Here is a 14,669-nt window from a genome sequence, read left to right on the forward strand (position 1 = left end):
CTGCTGATCTCATTTGTGAGACGTTTGTATTTCTTTTTGCCTGCTTCATTTACTGCATTTTTATATTTTCTCCTTTCTATCAATTAAATTCAATATTTCTTCTGTTACCCAAGGATTTCTACTAGCCCTCGTCTTTTTACCTACTTGATCCTCTGCTGCCTTCACTACTTCATCCCTCAGAGCTACTCATTCTTCTGCTGCTGTATTTCTTTCCCCCATTCCTGTCAATTGTTCCCTTATGCTCTCCCTGAAACTCTCCACATCCTCTAGTTCTTTCAGTTTATCCAGGTACCATCTCCTCAGATTCCCACCTTTTTGTAGTTTCTTCAGTTTTTCTACAGTTCATAACCAATAGATTGTGGTCAGAGTCCACATCCGCTCCTGGAAAAGTTTTACAATTTAAAACCCGGTTCCTAAATCTCTGTCTTACCATTATATAATCTATCTGATACCTTCTAGCATCTCCAGGATTCTTCCATGTATACAACCTTCTTTTATGATTCTTGAACCAAGTGTTAGCTATGATTAAGTTATGCTCTGTGCTAAATTCTACCAGACGGCTTCCTCTTTATTTTCTTACTCCCAGTCCATATTCACCTACTATGTTTCCTTCTCTCCCTTTTCCTACTCTCGGATTCCAGTCACCCATGACTATTAAATTTTCGTCTCCCTTCACTACCTGAGTAATTTCTTTTATCTTATCATATGTTTCATCAATTTCATCATCATCTGCAGAGCTAGTTGGCATATAAACTTGTACTAACGTAGTAGACATGGGCTTCGTGTCTATCTTGGCCACAATAATGCGTTCACTATGCTGTTTGTAGTAGCTTACCCGCACTCCTGTTTTTTTATGCATTATTAAACCTACTCCTGCATTACCCCTATTTGATTTTGTATTTATAACCCTGTATTCACCTGACCAAAAGTCTTGTTCCTCCTGCCACCGAACTTCAGTAATTCCCACTATATCTAACTTTAACCTATCCATTTCCCTTTTTAAATTTTCTAACCTACCTGCCCGATTAAGGGCTCTGACATTCCACGCTCCGATCCGTAGAACGCCAGTTTTCTTTCTCCTGATAACGATGTCCTCTTGAGTAGTCCCCGCCCAGAGATCTGAATGGGGGACAATTTTACCTCTAGAATATTTTACCCAAGAGGATGCCATCATCTTTTAACCATATAGTAAAGCTGCATGCCCTAGGGAAAAATTACAGCTGTAGTTTCCCCTTGCTTTCAGCTGTTCGAAGTACCAGCACAGCAAGGCTGTTTTGGTTAGTGTTACAAGGCCAGATCAGTCAATCGTCCAGACTGTTGCCCCTGCAACTACTGAAAAGGCTGCTGCCCCTCTTCAGGAACCACTCATTTGTCTGGCCTCTCAACAGATACCCCTCCGTTGTGGTTGCACCTACGGTACGGCCATCTGAATCACTGAGGCACACAAAAGGGGGGGGGGGGGGTAACGTAACTTAGTAATAATGTATCTGATACATACGTAGGATCTATTTCCAAGAGCGTATCAACTCCAGTGTAAGTTTGCTAAGGCTTCCGACCAATCATCGTGTTTGTGTTTGTTTACATAAGGTTCATTCTTAAGAAAAACGGTGTATAGAAGAGAGTCTTTTTCAGCTGCAAATTCAGTATTGCAGCTGACAGTGATTCACTTGGGCCCTGGAGCTATGTTAAGTTTTAACGATTTCAGCCATATCTAGATACCACTGACACTAATACTTATTTCACTCATCTTTTCATTGGTACGAGGATTAAATTCAGCCAGTTCTTGTGGGTTTTCAATTGTAAAAGCACAATTGAAAACTGAGTTAAGCCTTTCAGCTACTGCTATGCTACCCTCAGTTTCAGTTCCAGCCTCATTCGCTAGGGACTGAATATCAAATCAAATCAAATTTTATTGTCATTAAACAACTTAGTGTTGTAATAGACAGCACCAAAAAATGCAAGAAAAGGTACCAAAGCACAGTACAATACATACATACAGGTTTTTTTTAGCTAACAATTAGTTTGTAAAAAATATACAGAAACGAAAAGTATTTACAGTTATACATCTCCTTGGATCAAATTTGTCACAGAATATGATACTGCCTATATTTTCACTACATGCTATAATCATCACTCATTCTGGAGGCGTCTCAAGTTTTCTTGGAATTCGAGAATGTTGTAGGTTGTATTCAGAATCAGCCAACTCTTTAGTTTCTTCCCTAGTTGCTGTACTGGCATTTCCCTCAGTGTTACAGGCAGTTTGTTGAATAGCTTAATCCCCATGTAGTTATGGCAGTTTTTTTTAAAAAAGTCTTACCTGGGGTTTGTCAATGTAATGTTGTTTCTTGTGTTGTGTGAATGTACCTCCCTCCTTACTGTGAAGTTACTCTGGTTTTCTGTGATGTCTATCAGACAGTGGTATCTGAATATTGCAGAGAGAGTCATTATTTTCATCTCCCTGAATACTGGTCTGCATGATTCATTGTCGGGTAAGCAGTTTATACCCCTTACTGCCCTCTTCTGCCACTTAAAAACTTCCTGAGTCCCTGAAGAGTTCTCCCAAAGTATTATGTCATATTTATTTAGCGTATGGCAAGTACAAATCACGTTTATAGAGAAATAAGCTGCTACAATAACTTTGTAACTTTGGCCCTAAAAACAAGACATAAAGAATTAAATACAGTTATGTCATGAACAACATATATATAATTGCAAATTAACATTTAGGTTTTTAATATATTGAACTGCACTTCGAGTCGCATCCAGGAAGTCCATTGTTTGACCTGAGTAGGCTCTCAGAGGGCATTCTGCAATGATGTGCCGGATCGTCTGCTTCTCAGCGCCGCAGTCGCACTTTGGGGATGGTGCTCTTCCTCATTTGTGTAGAGAGTCCGCACATCGACCGTGGCCCGTCCTGATCCTGTTGAGGGTGGTCCAGGTTTTACGTGGTAAGCCAAAGCCGGGAGGTCTGTTCGACGGTTTCAGTAAGGTGTTTACCTGTGGTGGTGCTGATTCTTCCCATTCCACTTTCCAGCGTTCTTCAAGACAGAAACCATTTTCCTCCAGATCTTTGGCCCTTATAAGAGGTGGATGTCCAGAGCGCAATCTATCTCTGTCAATGCCATTGCTCAAAGTGTGAATCAGAAGTTGCGGGTTGTCTTGTATTTTTTTTAATTCTATGAGAAGCGCATGTTCTCTTCGTAAGTGAGGTGGCGGTATGCGGCTCAGTACAGGTAACCAGTGAATGGGGGTTGATTTTATTGTACCTGAAATAATCCTCATAGTTTGGTTCAGTACTGTGTCCACCATCTTGGTGTGAGCGCTCTTTAGCCAAACAGGGGAACAGTACTCTGCTGCAGAGTAGACAAGTCCCAAAGCAGAGCATCGCAAGGTAGAGGCAGAGGAGCCCCAGCTGGTACCACATAGTTTCTGAATGATATTGTTCCTAGTATGGATTTTTGCAGCAGTGTTGATGAGGTGTTGTTTGCAGCTCAGGGTTCTATCTAATGTCACTCCCAGGTATTTTGGATTTTTATTATAAGGCAGAATATTGTTATCAAAATATATCTTAAGGCGCCTGTTAGCCAATTTATTATTCAGGTGGAAACACACAGCCTCAGTTTTAGTTGGACTAGGTTGTAGTCTCCTTTCACGAAAGTACGTTCCCAGCAAGGACAAGTCGCTTGTCAGGGCAGTCTCAGTATGCTCCATATCTCGATGTTGTGTAGCTATGCCCCAGTCATCTGTATCCAAACTTTTCAGATTTAGTATTAGGCATATCGGCTATATACATGCTGAAAAGTAGCGGTGCCAGGACTGATCCTTGGGGCAAGCCATTATTGAGCTTCATTGTTTTGCTCCTATAATTTCCAAGTATCACCTGGAATGGTCTGTTGCAGAGTATCTCGTTGGTAAGGTTAGCCATGTTCAAACATGGCATGATGCGGAGTAGTTTGTAAATCAGGCCTTGCCTCCATACAGTATCATAAGCTGCTGTCAGGTCTATAAATACCACGGATGTTTTTTCTTGTCTTTGGAAGCCTGCCTCGATGTAGGAAGTTAGTGAGAGGACTTGATCTGTGCAGCTCCTGTTTGGCCAGAAGCCTGCTTGTTCCACAGGGATACACTTTAGGATATCTGGACTTATTCTGTTACATATGTCTCTCCAGTAGTTTGTAGGTCATGCTAAGAAGGGCAATTGGGCGGTAGCTGTTTGGTTGGTCATTCGGTTTACCTGGTTTCAGTATCGCTATGATTTTTGCTTTCTTAAGGGTATTTGGTATTCTTCCAGTTTCCATCATGCTGGAGAAGAACTGTGCAAGCCATAATTTTGCAAATTTACCGCAGTGAATCAGAAACTCTGGATGAATTCCATCAAAACCTGGGGCTTTCCGTGGCTTGATGTCTCTCAGAGCCAGTGTTATCTCTTCGATTGAGAAGGGCTGCGAGTGTAGTGAATTGTTTCCTACTAAAGATTTCAACTTTTAAGTTCCTTTTTAACTTTTATGGTATGAGCTCGATCCCATGGAGCTCTAGAAGTTTTACAGATGTGCGCCGCAACTGTGTTTGGAGAAATAGAGCTGGTTGGTTGTTGGTTCCTGCTACTGCCACCAAGCTTCCGAAGTAGCGACCATGGCTTTCTGCTTGATTTTGTGAAGTCCATTTCCTCAACAGTCTCTATCCATTTAGTGCCCCTGGCAGTGTCCAGACTGTGCAATAAGTCAATCTGCAATCTCCATATCCCCATGCTCTAGGAACTGTTTATAGAGGCGCTCACTCTCTTCGTTTCACCCCAGCACGTATTCTTTTCTAAATCCCCAGGGAATGCTGTTCTTAGCTGAGCTGATGACTGCTCCCACAAATCTTTTGTAATTTTTATAAGTTGGAGGTATCCATCCAAGGCGTTTATCAAGTTTTTCTGCGAAAGTAGCCCAGTCCGCTTTCCCAAAGTTCCATCTGGGCCGAGGATACGAGGAAATTAGGGGGATAGTAAGGCCTGTTTCTATGAGCACCAGACAATGTTGGGAGTGAGGGAAGTCCCCAAGTATTCTGCTGGAGGCTGGTATAGGTTTGTTATTAGTGTCAGCCATAACAAAGCACAGATCAGGGTGGGTTTCAGTTCCCCATGCAGCTGACTTAAATGTACTTTGGTCTTTGTCGTCAAAGATTAGCTGTGTATTGCTATCTTCAGCCCATTTCACCAAGTCTTCACCATTCTGGCCAGATGTGCGGTATTTCCACAGTTCGTGGTGGCTGTTGAAGTCACTCACATATATTGTGGGGTGAGGCAGGGGTTGTAGAACTTGTGGAGGCCACGAGTGGCCTGGAGGTTTGTAGATGTTGTTTACTGTTAGTTCACCTACTTTTACAGTAATTTCGTGGATATCACATGTGGTAGATGTAGAAATAAGGACTGCATCCTCTATGTCCTTTCTAACATACGTTGCTGTACCATAATGCCTGTGATGTGTAGCACCTATCAGGTCATAGCCCATTATTTTACCTCTTGATCTTAGCTGCTCATCGTTTTCTGTATGGGTCTCCTGGATTGCAACTATGTCAATGTTGTACAATGTTAAAATTTTATGCATGTATTGGCATTTGGCTTTACTTATGCCTTCAATATTAAGTTGGCAGACTCGTACGATCGGTCCGAGCTGTCTAATCAAGTTGCCCTCAGAAGGACACTCAGCATTCCGTTTTCTGTGAGTCATCGTGGTTTGATTATGACCAGGAGATCGTTTACCGATTGTCTGGTCGCCAGTATGGTGGTAGTGTGGTAGTTCATTTAGCGTTACACAGGGTGCACGTGTAGTTTTCAACTAAGGACGCGAGTGGAAAAAGGCATAGTATGCCTCTAACGTTTGGCTCTTACTGACACAAGTCCTAAGTTTGCACAATAAGAAAATTACTCTGGACAGTTTCTTGCATAGTTGTTGCGTATGTTCACCCCAGTTCAAATTCGGGTCTAAATAAATTCCTAACAGTTTGACAGATGTGTTTACCAACCCTTCTGGTTTCAACTTACTCAAATGAAAATATATTGTCTCTGTTTTATTGCCATTTAAGACCAATTTATTGCTTTGCAACCATGTGGTGGAGTTTTCTACAATGTCTGTATTTTTGTCCTGTAAAGTTTCTAGATTTCCGTCTGATGTTAGTAAGGTGATGTCGTCAGCATACAGAATTGATTTGTCTGGCAAGTTAAGAGGGAGGTCATTGATATACACTAGAAAGAGAAATGGGCCAATGGCTGATCCTTGAATAACTCCGGTTTCAATTTTGAGTATTTCTGATAGTTGGTTCTCAATTATGACCATTTGTTGTCTGTTATCAAGGTACGATTCTATTAGCGATAACTGTGAGCCCTTTATTCCGTATAGTTTTAACTTAGAAAATAAGATCTCATGGGAAATAGTGTTGAAAGCCTTACCGAGGTCTAAGAGTGTAATACAAGTAATTAAATGTAGCTCGAAATAGGTAACAATCTTGTTGATGATATTGTCTACGGCTTTAATGGTTGATTTACCTGTCCTAAATCCAAACTGAACATTGTTAAATAAATTGTTCGTTTCAAAGTACTTCAATAGTTGTATTTTCATGCAATATCCAATGACTTTTGATAAAATAGGGACAATTGTAACTGGTCTGTAGTTATTTGGACAGCCTCTGTCCCCTTTCTTGTGGATTGGAAGTGTGATAGACATTTTTAAACAATCTGGAAAGATTCCCTCCTCAAGGATGCAATTTATGAAATAAGTTAATGTTAACAATATTGTGTCTGAAATTTGTTTCAATATCACATTAGAGAAACCGTAATAATCCTCGGTTTTGGAGTTACTCAATTTTGCAATTATTTTAGACGCTTCCCAAGGGGTGACTTGCTTCTAACTAAAATTTAATCCTCTAGTTCTATCTGCGGTGTAGTTGCTCACTCTATGTTTATATGTTAACTCGAGATTGTCAGTGGGAGTAATATTTTTAACACTATTTTCAAAGAACTCATTAAGTTGTTGGATGCAATAGGCACTGATTCCTTTCTTACTTTTCTTCCTAATCTTTATTTATAATTGCCCAGGCAGCTTTACACTTATTTTTAGAATTATTGATAAAATTTTCATTGGCTCTTTTCTTGGCTGCTTTTATTTCCCGTCTATAGACTTGTTTTGCCCTGGTATACCTATCTTTATCTGCCTGGTTTCCCTGTTTGGCTTTTTTGTGAAGGATGATTGTAACCTTCCTAAGGGCTGCAAGTTCTGGAGTGAACCATTTGCAGCTCTGTTTCCTTTTCAAGTTATTTTGGTTATTTAGTACCTTTGTTATCTTTGGACAGTATTTATTAATATTAAAGCTGTTGACAAAAAGTTTGTAAAGGCCTCATTTACATTCTTTCTGTTTAAAACTTTATTCTCCCAGTCCATCTCCCTTAAAATGAATTTCAGTTTTTCTATGTTCCTTTCCATAACGTTCTGAACATTTTCTGTTCCCTTTTATAATGCTCGGTTCCTGTCATTGGAAATTTAATCCAGATCCCACTGTGGTCAGAGATGAGTGGATCTTCAACTCCGTATGAAAATGGATTTCTATCCATGTTGGTGAGAATATTGTCTAGGCAAGACTTCTTTCTTGTTGGTTGGTCATTAATCAGATCGATGTTGTATGATCTTAAAATATTACATAATTGGGTCTTAGCATTTGACTGGGTTAAGACATCAATGTTAATGTCCCCTAGATAAATTGTATTGAAATTCTTGTATTTCTGTAGATGCTGTGTCAGTTGTTCCCTGTGGGTTATAAATATATTTATGTCTGTGTCTGGGGTTCAGTAGAGTGAGATCAGAATCAGCTTAATTCCTGAGAAAAGGAAACCTGCTACTTTAAATGACTGTTCTAAGCAGAAAGTTCCTAGATTCAATAACTGATGGTCTAGATGATTATTACTTCTTAGAAAAATTGAGACACCTCCATGACCAAGTCTCTGTCTGTAATAACGTGTTTTTAATTCAAACCCACATGGAACATAGAGAGTTCCTTCAACCTCAGAGAGCCAGTGCTCATTAACACATAGAATATCACATGGAAAATCTTCCAGAAAATTCTCTAGCTCATGTATTTTGTTTCTCAGACACTGTACATTGATATGAAAAACACTTAAAATATCCTTCTCAATAGTAAAGTTCCCTAATTTCTGCTTGTATTCCTGAGTATTATGTGCTAGGGGCCTTGTTTTAAAGTTACTTTGTAAGGCATTCTCAGTGCAGTTGCATATTTCTAATAAAAAAAAGTATTACTTTCCTGACTGACTGAGCATGAATAATATTCTAATGGCAACATATTACTAATATCCTTATGCTTAGATAGTACAATTTTACAAATTTCATCACTCAATCTTTTTCCTGGCTGATTTGAATGAAGTCCATGTCTGGTGTGCATTCCCCTTTGAAGATTAGAAATATCTACAACTTGAACAATTTTGAAGTGAAGTGCTCACTGACATTTAATGTATTAGAGTTTGTTTTTTTCACTGCCGAATTTACGCAAGAATTTTCCAAAAAGTCGTGGCGATGTGGTATATTTATGACAATTACATTAGTGTGAGTGAGTGATGGCAATGAATCTTTCAATGAGTTTTTCACTTTTTCCCCCTTCGTTTCTATAAACGTCATTTGCACCACCGATAATAATCACAAAATCGTTTGATGATAGTTGTGCACACTCACGTTTCAAGTCCTTTGTAACTTCAGCTATATGGGCGCCTGGCTTGACCGTTGATGAAACTTCTATTTCAGAGTTCCTGCTGTGAATCTCCGCCGCTACCGCTCATCCATGACTGTCTGCATAAATAAGTGCCTTCCCTAGCTTGATCTTCTTTCTCCTGTTTTCACTAACTGCCTTCTGTTGCATGGTTGTGTAGTCATCTGCAGTTTCTACGTTTTCCTCGAGAACTTTGAAGGAATTTGAGAGCGGAATTTCCACTGTTACATCTCTCCCTGCTACTTTAAGCCTAGTATTTCGCTTACTGGCACCTTTCACAACACTTGCCCAAGATAGATACTAACTTTGGTGGCACTAACAGCCTTTACATACAACCAGAATTTCTGTGGGTTCTGTGAAGGTGACTCATCTCTCTTGACAGCCAAATGTGTTTCATTCAGCATCTCTCTATCTATATTCTTAACCTTTTTGTACACCTATTATGCAGTAATCTCTGTTTCTTTAGAAGTATCCTTACAGTGACCGTACACCATGGAGGTTCCCTCCCATTATGAACTGTTCCGCTGGGTACATATCGGTCCAGTGCATGGTCAACTTTTCATTTAAATTTGATCCCTAGTTCCTGTACATGGTCCTGTCCTGTGCTGGAAGTTTCAGGTTCCTCATTGAGATACGAAACTACTGGTATTTTATGTAGTATACTGAACATATATATCTTTCTGTTTGTTTTAGTTGTCCTTTGTGCTTTGATAATCAATGTTGCCACAACCACGTCATGGTCACTGATACCAGTTTCGATGTGGAAATCTTCAAAGACGTCACATGTATTTCTTGCCATTAGATCCAATGTATTCCCAACATGAGTAGCGTTTCTATATATCTGTTCTTGGTAGTTTTCAGAGAAGGCATTTTGTACACTTTCACAGGATGTGAAATACATTGCTGGGCTTCACAAAAAATACTAGAAGCTATGGATCTTGTTATCTGTGATGCTAACCTATGTAAGTGGGCCCTGCAAATGAGTGGGGAAATAGTCACATAGGGGTAACTTCAAGACAAGCCCCAAATGGCTACTGAATTTTAAAAAGGTGCATGGTATTGTGTCTCAGAAAACAATGTGGTTTATAACTAGACGCTACATAAATGATAAAAATGATCTCTATGAGGTCATTTTAAGATTTGTAGTACTCTGATTAGAGTGAATTTGACCTGGAGTAGCACTCTTTACATAATGTGTTCCAAAAGAACGCAAAGAAAGTTGAATCCATGCTGCAGTCATTGTCACCAGTTGGTCACTGTTACAGGATTCAACCTACAGTCTTTGCAGCTGGCGAATTTGCTACCCCCATTTCATTCTTTTTAATAGAAATGAATGGAAAGTTTGGACAAAGAATTAGATAATCTCTTCTTGAAGCCCCAAATGTTCTTGCAGTGGTATTGAAATCTGGTAAGCTAATGTCTGTCTATGTCAAAAGATATTTGATAAAAATTTTCTTTCCCAGTGCGGGAGAAAAATGTGTATTATTGTTAGATGCGTGGGGTGGTCGTGTGAAAGAACTGTTTAGAGTATTGTACAAGAAGTCAAGGAACTTCATCTGGTGACCCCAAAGGGCTCAATGAGGCAGGTACAGTCGTTGAACGTATACGGCTTTCGATGTTGGAAGAACGGTGTAAAGTACTTTCAGATCTAGTTTTGCTGCATGGTTATGATGTCATTCACCAGTTGAGAAACAATATAATCAAGCTAATATAATCAGCTGCAATCACTAGTACATAGACAGTTCTCTTCGCTGAGGTTTTCCAGTGTATCGAAGTATGGCAGGTGCAAATCGATTTAGAGGATCACCAGCCACAGTTTGCGGCAACTTTTGTACTTTTTTTTATGACATTGCCTGTTTATTTAGCACACTCATATTTCGGCTTTGTAGCTATTCTCAAGTGCATGTTAAAGAATTAAAATATCTCTGATCTGTCTGTGATACGTCATCATCGGAAAAACAAATTTCTTATCTTAAAGATCAGTTGTTGTATTATGGGATACGAGTACATCTCCTGAAATATGAAGCTGATCTTTGAGACCAGAAATACATTTCTCCAACAACGACATATCAATAGACAGGTTAGAGTTGTTTTAATATTTAAAAAAAATTGTATGGCTGCAGTCCTCCGCAAAGGAAAGATCCGAATTTTGTATTTTATTGTGTTGTACATTGTGTGTATTATGTGAAAAATGTTGTTCGTTTCGTGTGCATGGTGTAAAAGAATGTTACGTTTTAAGGATTTCCTTACAGATTCATTATTTGAACAATTTTATATCATAATGATGAGTTACTTGTTATTTTCATCTAACAGAATACACACGTGTGAAACAGTAAACTAAAAACAAAACAAAAAAACTGAAAACAGTTTACATGACACAGCAAAAATATCTAAAACAAATAATTAGTGTAATAATGAATGTTCAGATAATTTAATCAGTTACATTGCTTCTACTCTGAGAGCATATTTTGTACAAATTATTTTCCAGAAATCATCTTTATTACATATGGATGTATGTGGCTTGAAAACTTTTTAATTTATGATGTAACAATAGTTTCCATTTTGCAAAATTTATTAACAGTTATCGATCAAAAAAATTGCAATTTTTTAATTTTTTTCAGAAGTTCATTATACAGTTTTCAAGAACATCAGTTACATTTTAGCTGTGATATGAAACATATTTTTTATATTTCATGGTTTAGTAGCTATTCCCTCTAAACCTGATATGCCAAATTATCGTTCGGGATGTGTTTTACCCTTTAAAAGTGAAATTGGGTGCATGCATTATTTTGCCCCGTCTATACACTTAGGAATGTTCCCTTGTAAGAGGTGTCAAAGAAAGCCATAATGAAAAACGTTAATAACTTGACCAGGATAACAAATGTTTGTTGGTATTTGGCTTTACAGTGTAATCTGTATATCTCTATCGAGGCTTCATTTGAGCAAAATTAAGGCTGTGCATCCTGTATCCACCTACGATATTTAAAATGGCAGACTTTCACTATACAAAATTGGGCTGTAAATAAAAGCTTTGCAACATCAGAAACACATAAGGCAGGCCTTAAACCAGGGACAGTATTATTCTTCCCGCTGTTATTTCTTGACTGCAAAGGTATGCATAAAGTTTGGAGTTGAATATTCACTCATTTCATTGAAGAGGGAGGAAAAATACAATAACTTGTGCTAAAAGAACACACATTGTATGCTGAAACCGGGAAGGTTTTCAAGGCAGCATGATAACCTGACTTTACTGCATGTTTTGCATACAGTTCAGTGAAACTATTTGGGAAGACAAGTGCTTCAACACAAAACGGAAACAACTGTGTACTGGAAACAACAGCTGCATGTGTAAATACCAATGAAAAACTGAGAACAGTACAAATATAAGAAAATTAATGGTATGTACTGAACATAATTGAGGTCCATTGAGAACTGATAGCTGGAAAAAGAAAAGAACATAAGTGTAGCTCCAACTACCATCTTTATTCTCATTGCTACAGGAATAGAGAGCTACAGCCAAAGTAAATGAAAGACAAAGAAAGTATGGCTAAAGCCATCAGACCTGCAGACACCAGTAACTACCTGTAAAGATAACAAGAGTATGGGCGTTCAGGTGTTGCTGGTAGAACCATTTCCTTCCTCTCTATCTCTTATTTTGCTGCGGATTCACTGCCACAACAAAGAGAGATTGAAACCAGTTACTAAAGTATTCAATTTAAAATATACTTGGAAAGTTAAAACCATTCATTTATAATGAATATGAATTATTCACACAGTATGCACACACACCGAGTGCACATTATGAGTACTATCAGAGTTTGTTATCAGTGCTTTTTTGCAATAAGCAATTTAATTATGTATGTTCGTTTTACAGGAAATTTCTTATTCCTTGCCAGTTCGACAAAGCAAACAAAGGAAAAGTATCAGTCAGTGTGATAGGGCACCGTAATTATTTTAAAGTTCAGTGTAAAAGTGATTCGCTTTACAGAATAATCTCCAGAGTGTGATGCTTGGGGTGTAATCCTATCTGTTCACCACACTTTAATTCCATGTGTTTTGTTTGCTGGTTGTAGAGTGACTCTCACTTTTCTGGGGGCTTGCAGTATATTTTACATGATGGCAATACAAATTTTGTGAGTTTGTTTTGCATTGCACCTCATCCCTACAAGTGGGGGGAGAGCAGGGTGCAGTTGGAGGTCTTGTAATGTGTTATAAAGCAGTTGCCTCATCCATTTTTTTAAAAATCTAATCATATCAAGTTTTATATTACATATTAATTCCTACAAAACGTTAACAACCCAGCTGTTTATTATTAACTGTGCTATTTACTGAAAACAAGTAGTGCCCCTAGTGGTTTCATCAACAGCTGTACATGTTTTTTCTTGCATGCAAATAATGCTGTGCACAAGATGCCAGTTGAGTTGTTTCTGGTTGCGGAAAAAGTTTTTTGGGTTGGTTGTGTGAGTGATGGTGCAAATTCACTGACATCAAAACTTCTGCATTTTGTGGCTCTGTTGGAATGTTTCAGAAGAGTGTAATATACTGCTTGTGCAACTCCCGGCTGATCTCTCTCTCTCTCTCTCTCTCTCTCTCTCTCTCTACGATGATGTAACGTAATTGGGTCAGTCAGCAGTATTGTCATAATTTAATTTCCAAGTATAATTAAGCAGTTCCCTTTGGTTTCATTCTGCAGGCATTCAAGGACAACCAGACAACACCTCTGTCGCTGTAGCAGTGGTTTTATGTAGATTATCGTCTCGACATTACCAAAACAAACATTAATAAATGTAGATAAAAACAAAGATGAGGTGACTTACTGAACGAAAGCGCTGGCAGGTCGATAGACACACAAACATACACACAAAATTCAAGCTTTCGCAACAAACTGTTGCCTCATCAGGAAAGAGGGAAGGAGAGGGAAAGACGAAAGGAAGTGGGTTTTAAGGGAGAGGGTAAGGAGTCATTCCAATCCCGGGAGCGGAAAGACTTACCTTATGGGGAAAAAAGGACAGGTATGCACTCGCACACACACACACACACACACACACACACACACACACACACACACACATCCATCCACACATACAGACACAAGCAGACATATTAAGATATCATTAATAAATGTAAATTAGATTGCCAGTGGTAACCCCCCCCTCCCCCCCCCCCCCACACACACACACACACACACACACACACACACACACACACACACACACACACACACACCTTTCTGCGTATTTTATCCATTCCACAAGCCTGTGCATTTTGGGTGCCAAGATAAACATTAATTTTTAAAAACACTAACTAATCATCATAAATATATACAAATGCAGTTTAGAAATTGCAATTTATAAATAGTGATGACATTAAATGTCATATGCTGTGAAGCTAACAAGACACTGCACATGCTTCGGACATCAGTGGGCCTTTGAATCCCATCGCCAGTTTTTTTGAGTTGCAAAATGTTTACTGGACTAATACCATTTAACCCTTTTATTCCATGCCAGTCACCCCACTGTGGCAGCCCGCATTCTGGAGAATCCTGGAGGACAAGTGACATTTTAGGTTGTTTTGGGTGCCAATCTATACAACGTATAGATTGGTAACTCCATGATCAGCTTACTCCGTACACTGTATTTCAGCAAGACAATGCCTTATTGCATATGGTGAGGAAGTTGTGAGTCTTGTTGGAAAAATGAGGTTTAGCTCTGATTTCTGCCCCACTTGTCCTAACATCTCATTCACTGGCAGCTTGTTTGCCACAATCCTCAAGTAATTTTTGTAAGTGTTTTGGGGATTTGGAAATAATATTCACAGAGAGAGAGTCTCCATAAATGTAGTTTACCCCTCCAGTTCCATGTTAGAACAATTAGAGGCTGCCATTGCAACACGTGATGGTTTATTGGACTTCTGTT

General features: G+C 38.9%; 1 protein-coding gene across 2 annotated transcripts in view; it reads left to right on the top strand.

Moving 5' to 3' along the window:
• Positions 1 to 14,669, top strand: part of LOC126416189 (DNA mismatch repair protein Msh6) — a 318,808-nt gene that overhangs the window by 48,487 nt on the left and 255,652 nt on the right. The gene's annotated exons all lie outside the window — the stretch shown is intronic.

Source organism: Schistocerca serialis, chromosome 8, assembly GCF_023864345.2.
Source record: "Schistocerca serialis cubense isolate TAMUIC-IGC-003099 chromosome 8, iqSchSeri2.2, whole genome shotgun sequence".
NCBI lineage: Eukaryota > Metazoa > Arthropoda > Insecta > Orthoptera > Acrididae > Schistocerca > Schistocerca serialis.